This window comes from Eublepharis macularius, chromosome 19 (genome assembly GCF_028583425.1).
Source record: "Eublepharis macularius isolate TG4126 chromosome 19, MPM_Emac_v1.0, whole genome shotgun sequence".
Classification (NCBI taxonomy): Eukaryota; Metazoa; Chordata; class Lepidosauria; order Squamata; family Eublepharidae; genus Eublepharis; species Eublepharis macularius.
The window spans coordinates 11,379,878-11,398,336 of NC_072808.1; positions in this window are offsets into that span (position 1 = coordinate 11,379,878).

Below are 18,459 nucleotides of genomic sequence, written 5' to 3' on the forward strand. Positions count from 1 at the left end.
CACAGGAGTTTTGTGTTCTTATCCTCCTGTCTCCTGACATGCCAGCAGGCCTGGTTGCTCAGAGCAATATTCTTCACACTAAGTGAAACTAGCAGATACAACGGAATGGAAGAGTCAGTGTAAACATGTCCTTAGTGAAATATAACTGCCGATTCACATTCAAATATATAGCAAGCTTTGGACGCATGGAGGTCTGAAGTTACTGTGTTCTGTTCAGCATTAGGATTAGATCTTGCTCAAACATGGTGAGGAGCATCAACCAATCCTGTGGAAAGGGGTCTCAGACTTTAAAACTTCCTCTAATAACTTCTTCTGCAGCTGAGCAGATTCTCCTGGGAGAGAGAGCCGCATGTATCCATATGGGATAACTGCCACACATTCTTCTGTTCAAAAGAGCCCCGTTCCCTCATTAACCTTTGCTCCGAGTCGCTTTGTTTAATGCCCAGCTGTCAACGAGCGGCCAACCATGTTCAGGACCTGCTGCCCATCTTCTCCCTGCCACACACCCACACACCCACCCACACACCCCGGCACACTAAGGATCTGCCTCCCCTTTCCCCCATGGGCTAGCAAGAAGAAGGCAAGAAGTGGGGCACTGAGGGCCAAGCTACACATGACGAATGACACTTGAACGGCAAGTGTATTTCTCCCTGTTCACTTGCCCTCCACTCAATCCACTTGCCGTTCAAGTGTCATTCGTCATGTGTAGCTTGGCCCTGAGGCGCTCAATATCCAGCCACAGCCTCTGAGCAGTTCCTTACAAGAAAGAACTAACTGTATTTTTTTAAAAAATGCATCAAGGTAATTCACATTCTGAATAAGGGAATCCCAGATTCTGGGTCTAGAATAAATGATTGTAAAATGAATTGGGGTTTTGTTCCTCTGCAAAGGATAAAGAAGCTATCTTATCCCTTAGGAAACAATAAAATCTCTCACTTATAGAACAATTTAGCTCTTTAGATTAAAGGGAAACTTCATGTACAAAAGTAAAAAAAAAAAAGTATGACGCCCAGTATCAGGCCCTGGTCTCTATGGCCTGTTTGTTGGCCCTTGGGAGCAGCTGGCTGGCCACCGTGTGAGACAGGATGCTGGAGTAGATAGGGCCACCAATCTGATCCAGCAGGGCTCTTCTCGTGTTCTGATGAGAATTTTGGAAGGTGCATTGTGCTGTGGGAGGGAAGGCGGCATGGCGACCATAAACCATCTATTGATTTATTTCATTCCATCTATATCCTGCCCTCTCTGCATGCAATTGCCCGTTTTGTCAGATCTTGGAAGCGAAGCACGGTTGGTACTTGGATGGAAGATTCTGTAGAAGAAGGCATTGGCAAACCACCTCTGTTTCTCATTTGCCCTGAAAGCCTCTTTCTGGGGCTGCCATAAATCAATTGCGACTTGATGCCACACGCGCACACACACACATCTTGTCCTCTAGGAGGAAGAAAAGCTGCAGCCCCTAAAACACACCATTCAACACAACCCTCAACCTTACAGGAGATCAGACTTCAATTGCATCCGGTCACCCTATTTTCCAACCATCTCCCAACTCCCATTCCATCCCCCACTTCTCACAAAAGCACCCAGCACTCCAGCCCACGTATGTTCTCATCCTCTTAAGGAAAATATACAACTGGGCTTCCCCGTGCGCTGTGCTACCAGATGTGGTCAGAGTCCCATCAGGGTACTTAGAGCCATATCGCTTACTGGAAAGGATTACTAAGCATCCCAAAGACCTCTGGGATTAGCGTCTAATGCAGTCAGCTTTGCTGAAATCGGGCTCTGAAGAGGCTCCATCCCTCTCCGGCCATACTTTGCAAAAGCCCTAATAGCTGAGATTCTCTTTGGATTCAAGGCAAGGCCAGCACCCATGTACAGTGCCCCAGCATTATTTTTTCAGGCCCAGTACAAACTTGTAACCCCCACCTCCCGTCTCCAGAAAGTCTCACAAGATCTGAACATAACAACAACAACATTCGATTTATATACCGCCCTTCAGGATGACTTAACAACCACTCAGAATGGTTTACAAAGCATGTCATTATTATCCCCACAACAACGAACACCTTGTTAGGTGGGTGGGGCTGAGAGAGCTCTGAGAAAGCTGTGACTGACCCAAGGTCACCCATCTGGCTTCAAGCGGAGGAGTGGGGAATCAAACCCAGCTCTCCAGATTAGAGTCCCATGCTCTTAACCACTACACCAAACTTACTCACATATACAGGAAATAAGTTTCTAGGAATATCCTCCACAGTTTATTCCCAATCTTCTTTTCCTTGTGGTAATATACATTGCAGCCTGGGCCGTGCTCCTCTGGACCTCTGACCCACAGTAGTGTACACTCCCTGCTTCCCATGGACGCCCTGACCCCATTTGCAGCTTTTATAATCAAATACCAAGCTTATTCTTGCATCAAGGGGCTTCTGTTTTAAAGGTGTGAAAAGTTCTAATGAAGAACAGTGTGGTGCAGTGGTTAGTGTTGCATTAGGATCTGAGAGACCACTCTATCATTAAGTTTGATGACTTCACTGGACCTTGACCAGTCACGCTCAGTTTAATCCAGCTAACAAGGTTGTGAGGATAAAATGGAGAAACGGGACCATGGAGGCTACCCTGAACACCTTGGGGAAGGTAGAATTAATATATACTAGACAAACGGAGAACAAAAATAATTTAGACTAGAGAGGGCCCCCAAATTCTAGCCTGAACAAAATTTGGTCCCTGAAAACGGCCTAGTTTTGGCAGGTTCTGGGGTTGGTCAGGAAAGAGCGTGAAAGGCAGAGCATAGCACGGACTGGGAATGTCTCTTGTCTGTTCTAGTACTTATTTCACAAATGTGGAACTCCAAAAGTGTGTTCCGCTTGAGGTCAATATTGTGAATTTTGCATCATAGAGAACACCTCTCTATCTAGCCCAGCTGGAACATGTACTAGTATACTTGCCAACATCAAGGTGAAGCCTGCGGTTCTCCCAAAATTATAACTAATCTCCAGAACACAGAGATCAGTAACCTTGGAAGAAATGACAGCTTTGGAGGACTGACTGTATGGGATCACATTGCCTCCTTTTTCTCCCCAAACTCCACCATCCCCCAGGCACTGCCCCAAATCTCCAGGAATTTCCCAAACTGGAGTTCCTAGATCTCTATTATACCAGAGCACTAAAGATGTTACCTGTTTATAGGTTGCAAAGGTAGGCCATGGCAAACCACCTGTTAGTTTCTTGCCATGAAAATCCCACCAGGGGTCACCATAAGTCAACTCTGACTTGAGGCCACTCTCCGCCGCCACCATAGCTAGTGAAGTGTAGTAGTTAGAGCACGGGGGGGGGGGGTCCCCAACCTTTGGGGGCCTGCAAAATTCTGGTAAGGACAAAAAAAGGGGGAGAAAAAAACATAGTCCTGCCAAAGAAGGGTAACTAAAGAGATGGAACAGAAAAGTGAACTGAATATAACTACAAATGTAATACAAATGAATAAAACACTGGTAACAAACGAAAATACAGAAGTGTGATTTTAAAAAGCAACAATGCGGTTCAACATATAAGTACCATATCCTGTTCTATATACACACAATCGGCACAACCTGTTGTATAGGTCAATAGCTACTATGCTCTAGGCATTTGTAAGGTTGAAAAATTCAAAATATTAAGTCCATTAATGTAGAACATAGGTCGATTTAATCTTGCCTGCAACACAACATAGCTTATTTTTAAAAACTGCAAAACTAAACATCCACACACAGACACACTACTCCTGCACAAACACAATCTCATGTGCTCTGCTTCGGTATGAATGTTCTTCTTTGCAGCTGGTGCTAGGAAACAGAGCATCCTGGGATCAAAATATCAGGTGAGGCAATTCTTCCCCCTGTTGCTGAGGTTTACTGATATTACATGTCTCATTGCAAGTATTTCAGTTTCACGAATCTGGATTTCTCATCTATACACATTTCTGAAAATATTATTTTCTCATGCTTTGGTCTCTGGTGTCACCCTGAGAAGGCATAACTTCCAAAGGCTAAAGTTCTTGCCAGTTTTGTTTGTTTGTCTTTTTCAAATCCCGTCCACACTAACGAAATCCAGTGGCAAATCCTAAGCTCCTGCCCCTTTGACAGATGCAGGACAGTAAGGTGGCAGAATAGGCTACCACATACTGGATGTAACATAAAACCAAAATAGCAGGCAAAGAGAGAAGGTAGAACTCGCTCTTTTTATACTATGAAGATACAGAGTAGCCCATGCTGGACATGGGTGCTGGCACTGCCTTGAATCCAAAGTTTTCCAGGGGGGAACTTGTCCTCTACAACCATCCATGCCCTGGGGGAGACTAGCTTTCGCTTACTGGGCAGATGCTAAAGCTCCTGCAAGGAATAAGGAAATGTAACTCCTCAACTACAGCTACACTCTGCAGCGGCCCAATCTGGGCTGAATTGGCCTGAATCAAGGCTAAATGGGGGCTGAATCTGCCCGAATTGGGGCTGAATCAGCCTGATTTGGGCCCAGATTGGGCAGCTGTGGAGCAGGGGAGTACTCCTGTGCTCTGCAGCAGCCTGATCCAGCCTGCATCAACCCAATCTGGGCCCAAATTGGGCAGATTTGGTCCCCTGCGGAGCGTGGGAGAGCTCCCAGGGTGGCCCGCAGCTCACGTGATGACGTCACTTCCTGGAAGTGATGTCATCACACAGCCCAGCAAAGACCAAGTAGGTACAAGGCCTCCCATCTCCCGCCCGGAGGGTGGGAGGACCTGGCAAACCTACCTGAAGCACATAATACAAAGAGTCTGTTCTGCACAATAAACTAATAAATAACGGATCATTTGCAACCTATGTGCTATATGTCAGCTGAGGTCCCATTGAGTGATACATAGACTCTTCCCATTTGGTTGAAATGGTCACACCTTTGGAACATTGGCAAGTCACAGGGCAGTGGATCCCTGGCATCGAACAGCCTTTCACAGTTCGATGTGTTGTTCCCCCAGCCCGTGATGCTTGCAACTGTGGGACAGCAGTTGTTACGCCGCCAACAGCTGTTGGACCACGCTTGCCACCCCTTTTGACTGCAGAGGAGAGCTGCCCATTATACACTGCTCACTCCCCTAGGATCCAGCCCACTGCCTCAAAACCACCTAACCATCTAAAATTGTGACCGGCCATACCAGCTGCCCCAAAACAAGGGGTGGGTGGGCAGGAAAGCATCCTGCTTCTGCTATCAGTGGTTGAGAATGGCCCCGACCATGCTACTGCATATGGAAGAGGGTCTCCTGGTGGTGGGCTCCTCCTGTTCCGCAGCTGACCACCTCACCCCCCCAGCCAAACTCTAAGAGCCAAACTACATGATACAAAAAACATGAACGACACGCGAACGGACTTCCATGTGTCTCCCTGTTGCTTTCTTGTACACTCGCCAGCACGGCCAGACTGTGTTTGATCCCATGTTTGTGCTGGCATGGGTTTCTTCTGTGCTCCTCCAAGACACAGAAATTGTATCCCATCATGCACCACCAGTTTGCACATGCTTAAACCGTCCCTTGTAACCGTCCCCTGTCCCCTATTGCCTTTCTGTGCGGGAAGAGGGAAACAGAAGCAAAACAGAATCACCACTCTGCAATGGCGATGCAATGATATGGTCCGCGGACACTCACCAATGTAAACTGCTTTTTTGCTGACACGTGTGCAGAGCAGAGCTACGGACACGAGTTCATTGGAGTTAAAAGAGACACAGGAAAGTGAGGAAAAAAACCCGAATCTGGCCACTCACATAGACACGTGTAATTCATCTCGTCTAGTTCGGCTCTCAGTTGCAGCACAGCCCACGGTGAGTCTGTGAGCTTCTTTTCTCCATCTTTAAAAGTTTTCAAGACTTCCGAGCCTGGCTGAGGCAGCAACTCCATAGTGAAACTCATTCTAGACCCCTAAACTGCACTGATGGATTGGAAGGAGGTTCTCTGAGCAGCAGCAGGAAACTGGAGTTGGGACTGGGCAATCCCCCACCCATGCTGGTGGACTGGTGCACTTCATGCATCAAATTGGAATGCAACTTGGAACTGGGGCTTCATGCAATGATCTTACCATTTGGGGGGGACGGAAGGCAGAAAGGTGTAGCCCGATCTCGTCAGTTCTCAGAAGCTAAGCAGGGTCGGTACTTGGAGGGGAGACCAGACCACCAAGGAAGGCTCTGCAGAGGAAGGCAACGGCAAACCACCTCTGCTTCTCATTTGCCATGAAAGCCCCTTTGCTGGGGCTGCCATAAGTAGGATGTGACTTTAGGGCACTTGACACACCATTTGGGGAGCGTAAGAAAACTGTGAGCTGCAATGTGTCTGATCCCAAATTTGGACAAATTCCAGAACAGTAGCTGTGTGATGCAGCAAAAAATGGAAGTCTTGTCCCACCTTTAATAAATAACAGACTTATGACAACATACACATTCATGCATCAGAACCAATTCTTCATCTTCAAAAGGTTCTTTATTTTCTTTCACCTGGCAGATACTGATGGCTCTTTTGCTACTTCTATCACTAATTCAGAGGATACGCTCTTTAACTCGTGAACTAGATTTGCACTCCTTTTCCTAGCCTTCCATAGATCCTTTACATATCCCCCAGATAATAACAGAGACGATGCGTGGCTCTGCTTTATCATGTACTCCATTAACCTATTGGGGGCGTTGGGGGCTCGGTTTCATCAGAGATGGAAACTGAGCGTGTGTCAGGGGAGCCGGGGGGCCTGCATCTCAGTTGTGGCTGTCGCCCTATAAAACAAAACTCAAGAACGCAACAAAGGCTCATGCGATGGCCTGGGAAGAGAGGGAGGGGCAGGGGCTGGCGAAGCGATTGTCAGACATCTGTTGCCAACCAAGGGATGACGTGGGGCTCCCCAAGGCCTGCATCTGACAAGGGGAGCTTTAGATCTCACAGGGGCTTCTGGAGCCTCACACCCCACCTGAGCGCAGCAAAGTCAGGGAATTTAAGGCGGTGATGCTGACCCCTCCCACGAGGGCTTTGAGAGCTCCTCTTAGTTTTGCTCGCTTAATGACTTTGCAAGAGAACATCTGGGTGACCGTTGGAGAGCAATCCCTGTAGATCGTTCCCCGGGCTGCTCCGAAACAGCAGAAGCCGCAACGGTTCACACAAGAACATCCTGCTCATGTTATTCCATTGCAGAAGCACCTTCTCCTTGCTTGGGCCAGTGTTTTTTTTCACTGGGCCCCTTCCTGTCATTGCCCCCAGGGGACCAGCATGGAGGAGACCTATTGAGCAAAGAAAAATCAATGTTTAACCCCCTCTCCAAATCTATCAGTGCAGTTTAGGGCTCTAGGATGAGCTCTGCTGTGAAGCAGCCACGTCAGCCAGGCTCTAAAGTGTTGGATACTATTAAATAAGGAGAGGTTATTAGTTCTTTATTACTTTTATTTACAGTGCGAGAAGGCATTGTTTGGATTAAGCCACAAAATAGTCCTTTTAGGGCTCTCTGGCTTCTGGTTCACACATGGAGAAACTGAAATAGTCAAGTGGAGGTCAAATTTGTGGCGGTCCAATGGACTTGACGGTGTGCTGCATTCCGTCTTTGAATGTTCCCATGCATTAAAAACTCCTTGCAAGTAGAAAACTAGCACAGAAGGAGATAGGTTCTACCTTCTCTCTTTGCCTGTTTTTTTTTTTTTGGTTTTATTTTACATCCAATATGTTGCAGCCTATTCTGCCATCTCAGGGCCAAGCTACACATGACGAATGACACTTGAACAGCAAGTGGATTGAGTGGAGGGCAAGTGAACAGGGAGAAATACACTTGCCGTTCAAGTGTCATTCGTCATGTGTAGGTTGGCCCTTACTCTCCCGTGTATCTGAACCCTTATTCTAAGATTTGCCACTGGATTTTGGTAGTGTGGACAGCTGGATTTGAAAAAGACAAACAAACAAAACTAGTAAGAATTTTACCCTTTGGTAAAGAAAGAAAAGCATGAGAAAAGTGTACTTTTAAATGTATATAGATGAAAAAAACCCAGATGAGTGAGACTGAAATCCTTGCGACGAGGCATGTAATATCAGCAAACCGCAGTAACAGAGAGTAGAATCGCTTCACCTGATATTTTGATCCGAGAACCCTCAGTTTCAAAGCACCAGTTGCAAAGCAGAGCAAATGGGATTGTGTTTCTGTGGGTGTAGACTGTGTGTGGCTGTTTAGTTTTACAGTTTTAAAAAATAAGCTATGATTGCAGGCAAGATTAAAGACACCCATATTCCACGTCAATGGATTTAGAATTTCGATTTTTCCCCCTGCCTTACATACTTTTAGAGCGTATTAATTATGGGACAGACCTATAGATTAGGATGTGAAAAGTTTGGATGACTAAAAGATGGCCATCAATTTTCCTTGGAAGTGACACAAGCCCTCTCTAGGAATCACTCAAAACTCTATGATTTTACCATAGAGTTTCCAGTGATGGAGGTGTGATGTGACTTTTGTGTTTTTCCTCGAAATGATGCCACACCATTACTGACAGCTGCCCCTGCCCTTGTTCCCCCACCCCTTCCTGGTAAACTGCTGGTTACCAAACCAGGCTCAGCAACCCTAGATGCACAATCCACAGGGCTCTTTTAGTTGTGATGTTTTTCCTGTGGAACTCTCTGCCGAGGGAATCCTACCTTGGGTCTCTCAGGCAACTGGTAAGGACAGTTCCATTTCAATAAGTTTCTTCACCGTCTTTTGTGTTGAGTACCCCTTTGGGATTCAATTGATGATCAGCAGAAAGCAGCATGCCAAAGTGTTTTGGTTCTGCACGGTTGGAGGCATTCAGTATGGCACTTGGCCAGCTAGCCTGTGCATGCTACCAGTGTGCCGGCTAGCTACCACACTGTCTAGCCCATCCGTTATTCTCTTCTCAAGACTTGCTCTCTGCATCCCGGCCTGTGGAGGTAAGCCAGCTGGCAACCAGACACAGGGCGTTTTTGATGGTGGTGCTTCGCCTTTGCAGTGCCTTCTGTCTTGAGGCTTGCCTGACGCCTAGCTTACTTTCATTTAGGCCCCAGGCCAAACATTTCCCTTTACCCATCCTTAACACCCAAGAGTGTGGCTTGAGTCTTGTTTACTGGTTGCAAACAGAGATCTGTTGTTTTTTATTAGGAAAGTTGGTAAGACATACCTATACAACAAGTAATTATTCTCTGCATACGGTAATTTATCCTGCTACATCCATGCTAATTTCTCAGATCGGTACTTCCTTTTTGACCAGTTCTTGGGGGAAAGCCTAGTTCCAAAAGGAGAAGAAGGGCTGCTGTTTTTGTGCAAAAGGGTCCTCTGCTCAGGATTTCTTAGGTGGATATTGTTGAAGAATAAAGGTTTTCTTGGGATCTGTTTTTTTTAAAGATCAGTTTGATAGTTTGTTGAGCAGTTCCGTTTGGCAGGTTGTTTTACTGTATTCTTCCTAACCATGCAGTACTAGAGTAATTGGCTTTTCATGCATGCGTGCTCTCACACAGCCCGACTGAGCTCTACTCGTGCCCCCTGGATGTGTATCCACTCCACTCAGCAGGCAATTGCTTAAATAGACAATTCGATCGCCATCATAAACAAATGCTGCGTTTCAACGTTATTCTTCCTTTAGGCATTTGGCAAAGAGATCTTTAGTGGCACCAAGGACCACCAATCAGTTTGAACTGGCAGTGTCTTTGCCCATGTGGCACCTGTGCAGTTTGAGGGAAACCCAGTGCAAACTAGTTCAGCAGGGGAATCTCCCAGAATTACAACTGACCTTCAGACTACAGAGATCAATTCTCTTAGAGAAAATGGCTGCCTTGGAGGGTAGACTTTACGGCATTATATCCTGCTGAGGTCCCTCCCCTCTCCAAACCCTGCCTTTCCCAGGCTCTATCCCCCCCCCCCCAGAAAAAAACCTCCAGGAATTTCCCAAACCAGAGTTGGCAACGGTATGTTCATCATAGCTGCTCAACACAAACTGATCAGACTAAGTGATTGGCTCACATCTGATTGCCACATTGTAACACAGTAAAGTTTGATAGTCTAATATGTGCAGGGATCATTTTGTAGAAAAAGAGCTGGAGGAACTCATTAGCATAACTCATTAGCATAACCCATTAGCATATGCCATGCCCCTTGCCATCTCCAGAAGTGGTTCATTAGAATAACTGGTTTGCATAAGCCACACCCCCTGACATCACCTATCCCGGCTGTTTTGGACCTAATCCTGGTCATTCAGGGCCAAAATTGGACCCAAAATGGCAAAAAAGGGCTGAAAATGGCTGAAAAGGGGCCCAAAATGGTCAGGATCGGGCTGCTGCTGAGCAGGAGAGTGATCCACCACCCGTCAGAGGCCCTATCTGGGCCATTTCAGCCCCAATCCAGGCTGAAATGGGCCCAAAATGGCCGAGAGTCAGGTGGGTGGGGCCACCTGACATGTGACCTCTATGGGGAACTGCCGGAACTGCGTTCCTTCGCATTCCCCCTCAAAATGAGCCCTGAATATGTGCATGGTGAAAGTTGCAGCGTGCCTATTTATGATCGGATTCGAGCAAGAGGATTGTTTTGTCAACATCATTTTAGATTGTTCTGTTTGTTCGATGTGCTTTCATGCCCCTGGCATGCTTATTTTATGTTACGGACATGGCTTGCTCTAGCAGCATGATTTATTTTTATGAACTTGTTTTTATTGTCGTGCTATTTTATTCTTTTAGATGTGAGCCACTGCAAGCAGGTTTGGAAAAGTGGCATACAAATTCTCTAAGCAAACAAATAATAGATGCTCTGGGACCGTTAAGGACAAGATATGCATTGTTTAATTTCAATTATATTTTGAATGAGTGTGCCACTTTTATGCCTGTGACTGGCAGTTCCTCTTGGCATATGCTCACAATTTTCTGGCTGAACATGTGTTCGAGGTTACAAAGCGAGAACCTGCAAGATATTTCTGAGCCGGCGTAGAACACTCAATGAATTTGAGTTTGCTTGGCTTTGAAAGTAAGGCAAGCAAAACTGGTAAGCATATTAGAGAAAATAAGATGATGAAGTTTCCCCCCCGTCTCCCTATTGCAACTGAGGGAAGTGACTCTGTTGTGTATTAATATATACTTTTTTTTTGTTCGCTTGGTCAGGCAGATGGAGTAACGCAGAGAAGCAGGGCAAGAACACATCTGAGAACTTGATTTAAAAGCAAACATTTTATCGAGTGTTGGATGGTACTGTTTGCCATTTGCAATCGAATTGTGACCGAGCAGAAGTGTTATCCGATTTAACCTCGGGGATATTTCAGGAACTGATAAATCATTTATTTATTTCCTCTATGCTAAGCCTAAATATCAGACTGTTGCTTCTTCAGTAAATCACCTCTTGTGCTCTGTCTGTCTCTCGCTGTTTTCTTTTTACTGCCCTCCCCATGTCCCATATATCAAATCTTGCCTATCAGATTTCAAGATATGGATATTTAGGAAGATAGAGGGATCAGTAAAAGCCTACGGAGGCCAACAGAGATCACTTTGCATAGTCATTTTTGTTTCTTGCTATAGTTTCCACCCAGCTTTAACATCCCCCAATGTAGCAGGACCACACAGGTGCGCATGATTTTGACACATTTGATTCTGTTTCCCAGGACAAAGCATCACTGCTGAGAATGTACTTATACTGTTTTTCAACAAATAATCTTCTGGCCTATCACTTCTGAAACTGCTTTTTATGCATTTACCTGCAAAGATAAAGCAGGTAGCAACCAGAGACAGGGATTTTTCAGTGGTGGCACCATGCCTTTGGAATATCCTCCCTCTAGGAGGCTCGCCTGATACCTTTCTTTAGGCCTGCAGGCCCTAACATTTTTTTAACATAGTTTTTTTTACCCAAGGGGTTTGACCTTTTTAGTTGTTTTCTGATCTACTTCTGGCCTGGGGATTGTTTTCCGCAAGTATGAGGGTGTCACCCCCCCCCCAAGGATATGACAAGAAATGTTATTTACTTATTTGATTTGATTTATACCTCGCCCTCCCCAATCCCCTGGGGATTGTTTTCCACAAGTATGAGGGTGTCACACACACACACACCCAAGGATATGACAAGTAATGTTATTTATTTATTTATTTATTTATTTTATTTGATTTGATTTGATTTATACCACGCCCTCCCCACAGATGGGCTCAGGGCGGCTAACAACATTCAAAAAATACATTAAAAGTCACAAAACCATAAAATCAATAATAATTTTTAAAAAGTCATTAAAATAGTCCAGGAACAAGCTGTTTAAACAAATATTGGGAGTCCGTATAAGGGCATAGCAGATGGCCGAGGGCAGCCCCAGAAAAAGTGGTGGTCTTAGATGGAAGAAGGACACCCACTGGCACTCAGCTGAAGGCCCGGTGGAACATCTCCATTTTACAGGCCCTGCGGAACTGTAACAGGTCCTGGATCTCCAACGGGAGAGCGTTCCACCAGGCCGGGGCCAGGGCAGAAAAAGCCCTGGCCCTGGTTGAGGTGAGACGGATGTCCTTCGGGCAGGGGACCACCAGGAGTTGCTTGTCTGCAGAGCGCAACACCCTGCAGGGGGCGTAATGGAAGAGGCGGTCCAGCAGGTATGCAGGTCCCAGTCCGTAAAGGGATATGGTTATATTGTAGGATATGATGAAGCTCTGATATCCTAAGAACACAGCTGTTATCAGAATATATAAAACTGACAGTGTTGAAAAATCCTAGTCTCGATAAATATTCTGCCAAGAATGTAGTAGGTTTTCTTAGGGGTGTTAGCAGGGCTTTTTTCCTGGGAAAAGAGATGGTGGAACTCAATGGTGGAACTCAGGACTGCACAATGACGTCACTTTGGGTCAGCTGGAACAAAGGGGGAGTTTTTTAAAGTTTAAATTGCCCTCAACGAAAGGGTCACATGGCCGGTGGCCCCGCCCCCTGATCTCCAGACAAAGGGGAGTTCAGATTGCCCTCCACGCCACTCGGCAGCACGGAGGGCAATCTAAACTCCCCTCTGTCTGGAGATCAGGGGGCGGGGCCACCAGCCATGTGACCATTTTCAAGAGGTGCCAGAACTCCGTTCCGCTGCGTTCCAGCTGAAAAAAAGCTCGGGATGTTAGCACTGCAGAAGCAGCAGTCTGACCTATTGAGCATTGCCATTTTCAACCCAAATTCTGGTGTGTGTGTGTATTCATCCCAAGCTGCCCACAAAATCTTTTAAAGGTCCAAATGAAGCAGTGCAGGCAAGTCAGATCTTTCTACCCTCCTTGAGAGTTTCCTGTCAGATAGATATTTGAGGCCAAATCCTACCAACAGCAGCAGCAAAAGAAAACAAAACAAAAACCCAACCAAGACTGGCAAACCGCTAAGCACTTTCTGGCCAGTTTCTCTCACATCCATCCACTCCAAGGCATGCGCTGCTGGCCGAGTGGGAGACACGGCCCTCCGCTCTCCACTAGGGAATCCCACGCAGGCCACAGCTGAAAAGCGGCTGCAGAGTCGCTTGGAATAAACAAACGCTGTGCAGCTCAGGAGGCTCTGCGAAGCCAGGCGTGGGTTTGAATGAACACATGCATTTCTATAAATCAAGCTCTGGCATCCTTTTTGTGCGTGTGCGTGTGTGTGCGTGCACATCTCCCCTCCCAAACTGCAGTGTTTGGGTGTCACCTGTGACCTCCTGGCAGATGGTGGAGGGAGGCCCGCCCCTTTGCTCAGAAACTGTTGCAGCTGAGCCATCTGTCAGAGTCTTCCTGCCCCAGCGGCTCCGACTGGAAGCGGTGCATTCACTCGGCTCCTATTCAAGCTGTCTCTCCACCCTGGGACCTGGGGCTGCTGCTATGACTTGCCACTGCTTCTCTCTGTGTGTCTTTCAATGGGGGAGGGATGCTGGGGGGAGCCGAAATAGAAATGTCGGCAGCATTTGGGGCTGGTAGAACGATCTGTGATCGGCCACCCTCTGGAAACCCAGCAATGCCATAACACAGCCTGGGGGCAGAACCAACCTCTCGTGTTTAGTGTAGACTAAGATACAACTATCAACACAACAGCTTTAAAATTAAGCAGGCCAGTGAGGGGGGCAGGGGGGCCACTTGGCTCAAGGAACGGCTCGAGACACTTGTTGATCTTTTATTATTATTATTTTTGCATTTGATAGGCTTTGCAATTTGTTTTCAAGTGCAAAAAGAGTCCAGTAGCACCTTTAAGACTAACCAACTTTATTGTAGCATAAGCTTTTGAGAATCACAGTTCTCTTCGTCAGATGCCCTCTTCGCATCTGATGAAGAGAACTGTGATTCTCGAAAGCTTATGCTACAATAAAGTTGGTTAGTCTTAAAGGTGCTACTGGACTCTTTTTGATTTTGCTACTACAGACTAACACGGCGAACTCCTCTGGATCTGTTTTCAAGTGCAACTCTATTGATTTGGGAAAGGGTGTGTGTATATATTTGTTGTTGGCTGATTTAGGTTTTATTGCTTTTTTGGTACCTTGTTTTGTTTTTTAGTGTTACCATTTTTAAATTTTGATGATGGCTCCGGGCCTGGAAACCTGGAAGTGTCCCTGAGCACTCTCTGGATCTTGTGGGAAGTGATCTGTTAATAGGGTGGCCAGTTTCCTAGTGGGGGTGGGAGATCCCTGCCTTGATGTTTCCTGCCTCTGCTCTGAGTTGTGGCAGGAGAAAAATTTAGAAAACGGCTCTTGGGCTGACATCATGACATCACTTCCAGGAAAAATCCAGAAGTGACATCATGCCATCACCAAAGGCCTCTGCTGTGTCTCTCCCTTCTCCTTCTGGTTGCCAAGCTGGGTATAGGAACTCTATGTGTTGAACTGAGGACATAAGACTCTTAGGTAGCTATTAAATCTGAAAGGAATCAGAAGAGAGCTACACAGATTAAGAAGCATTTATGTTTATATCTATGCTATATTTATAATCTGTTCATACGAGATAAGGCTACATTCCCATTTTGCACCTTACTTCATTTTGTCAACAGCAGGCTTTACGGGGGATAATTTCATGATCTCAAGCAGCTTTGCAGCAGTTTTATAGCACTATGAGATAGCAAGATATATACTGGTTTTATGAGTGGCCAGTGCTGTTCTACTCTAAAGGACGTGCGACAAGCAAGAATAAGTATTTTCTTGCAATCAACATTAGCCTCACTTTAGCCCCAGATATTACAGGTAGTTTACTGAACTGTTGAAAACATTTATTGACTGTTTTTTCCTAGTGGCTCAAGGCAATATATATATAAAAGAACCAGAGCGGTGTAATGGTTAAAGTGCTGAACTAAGGGCAAAACTACAAGTGACAAATGACACAGGTTGGACATTTGTCAGCTTCCCTCAAGTTTTGATGGGAAATGTAGGCAGCTTGGCGGAATGTTGGACAAGTGACAGTTGAAAAGTCCGTTGGACAGCAGTCGGAGAGCCAAGCTGCAAGACCAGGATGCCTACATTTCCCATCAAAACTTGAGGGAAGCCGACAAGTGTCCAACGTGTGTCATTCGTCACTTGTAGCTTGGCCCTAAGACCAGAGAGATTCTGGTTCGAAGCTATACTTGTCGTGAAGCAAATTGGTTGAGCCTGTAATTCTCTCTCAGCCAAATCTACCTCACAGGGTCGTTGTAAGGATGAAAATGGAGGAGGTGAGAATGAAATGTATTGGCTTGAGCTCACTGGAGAAAGGATGAAATAAAACACTCTAAATTTTATTTATTTAGAGATTAAAAAATCCTCCACCAGAAAATGTCCCTACTCCACTAATAGTATTAATGCATACAATTTTAGTCAGTCAGTCAGTCAGTCGGTCGGTCAGTCAGTCAACCTTTATTAGCATTAGTCAGCACAGGAAAGTACAGAAACATAAAACAGACTATTTCTGAAAACGTTCCTGACGCAATTTTATAACCATATAAAGAAACATTGCTACCCTCTCGGTGATTTTAGGCAGAGAGTCCTTCAAATGGCGAATCTGGAAGGGCCCTCATATTAACTAATTCCGAGTTTAAATATTCAAGGCGCAAATCTGCATATAGTTGTCAATAAAGCAGGACATGTGAAACTGTCTCGATACTGTTAAGATCGCAAAAGCAATTTTAGTCAATTGTCTGCCTATTTAGAAACAAACGGCTCCATTTTAAGGCATCTTCCACTGTTCCCACAACACAAAATTCCCCTCCCAACAGTTGTTCGAGAACTGCATCAATCATTTTTTTTTCATTGACAGTATGCCAATTGTAACACAGATTTGATGAATATTAACTTTCCTCAAATTCTCTTCAAGATACTCACCATTCTTTGTGAGCACTTTACTTCCAAAAGACGGTATCCCAGGCATGAAACCGCTGCAAAGACGCGAAAGAAAGGAGGCGCGGGTGCCTGCCGTTTCCCCCTTTCATCTTCTCCCCCTCCCACGTATGAAGCACTTTGAGTTGCTACAAATCTGCCTTAAGGTGGTAGATGGTGTCGATATTTACAACATCCCTTCCAGGTAGGTTAGGCTGAGAGTGCGCAACTGGCCCAAGGTCACTCCATGGCAGAGTACGGAGTTGAGCCTTGTTTATCCTGGACCCTAGTCTGACACTCTAACCATAACATCATAATATCTCTGGCTTGGTTCTCAGTCACCTGTTGAATTTGGTGTCAAGGAGGGAGGTGGAAATATGTTTTCGTACTGTCTTGTCCCAACCTCCAAATTTGGGAGAAATTCAAGACTGCAGAAGAGCTGGTAAGAGGTCAAGTGTTTTTGATCTCTCAGGGCTTGGAGATGGGAGGATAGGAGGAAGTTATTTCCTCTATCATGGCCAGGGCCATCAAGCAACAAAATTCCAGGTGCCCTGCTCACATGGGGGCCCACAGAGACAAGCACGTCTGGCATTGTACTCTGGAGATGGCTACTTTTTACATCGCACATGGTTGTTACAAGTGGGTAGCTATGTTGGTCTGCAATGTAACAGCAGGATTTGAGTCTAGTGGGACCTTAGAATCATACAATCATAGGGTTGGAACAGACATCGGGTCATCTAGTCCAACCCCCTGCACAATGCAGAAAATTCACAACTACTCCCCCCCCCGACTGCCCCAGTGACCCCTGCTCCATGCTCAGAAGATGGCAAAACACCTTCAGGATCCCTAGCCAAACTGGCCTGGGGGAAATTGCTACCTGACCCCAAGGTGTCAATCGGCATTACCTTGGGTATGTAAAAAGGGCCGCAAGAACAAAGCACTGATGTAACCCTTCCTGCCCTCCCCCTGCCCAGGTTCACAGAATCAGCATTGCTGTCAGATGGCCATCTAGCTTCTACTTAAAAACCTCCAAAGAAGGAGAGCCCACCACCTCCCGAGGAAGCCTGTTCCACTGAGGGACCGCTCTAATGGTCAGGAAGTTCTTCCTAATGTTTTTACGTTAGAGACCAACAACCCTGAAAATCATGTTGCTCTCTGAGGTGCCACTGAACTCGAATCCAGCATGGTGGTTATGTATAGACATGGGCATGAACAGCATTACGAACAGAAAAAAAACCACGAACAGCCATTCATGAGGCCCCATTCTAAACGAACAAGTGGTCGTTGCAAGCCTCGTTCATTGCCTTTGTCAGCCATTCGTCAAGCCAGAAAGTCTAGCGCCTTTCAATCAATTTCCCTGGCAATGGAGGAAGGGACTGAACTCTGTCTGAACTCCTAGCTTTCCTTCTGGCTTTAACCCTTCAAAGTACTTCCAGCAGATTGTCCCATTTTTGTCACTGTGAAGAGAAAATTACAGCAAAGGGGGAAACCCATGAATCATGCCTTTTCCATGGTGCAATCTCTCTGAAACTCGGGGAGTCTTCAGAGGACAGTGAGGACTATGTCCCCTGCAAATTTGGTGGGCATTGGACATTGGGAAGGTCAGTTTGTAACCCCTCAAAGTAGCTGCCTTCCAACGGGCAGTCCCTTTTTTGCCACTGTGAACAGAAAATGACAGCAAAGGGGGGGGCACATGGATCATGCCTTTCCTGGGGTTCAATCTCTCTGAAACTTGGGAGGTCTTCAGAGGACAGTGAGGACTATGTCCCCTGCAAATTTGGTGGGTATTGGACATTGGGAAGGTCAGTTTATGGGTAGTTTAAAGGGCCCTTCCCCTTGCACGTGACAGGAAAGGGCCCTTTAAACTATCCGCTGGCAGGCGGCAGGGGGGGGGTTATGTTCGTTACTGTTCATTGTTCATTTAATTTGTGCCCATGTCTAGTTATGTATATGTGCAAATAGAAGAGATTCCTTCTGCTGTTTCCTCAGGTTTAGAAATCTGGACAAATTGCCGACCTGAGACAATGCTCTTAAAGCCTGTGATACCAATACCTAATGATCGAAGTGTGGTGGTTTTAAATATGCTAACAGGAGCAGGGGCCAAATATTGGAAACAAGAATATGTTCCTGCTACAGGGGACTGAAGAGATGAAGGACTTGTATTCAGTTGACAGGATATCAGAGAGAAAAAGAGATATGGAAGAAACAGACTGTATA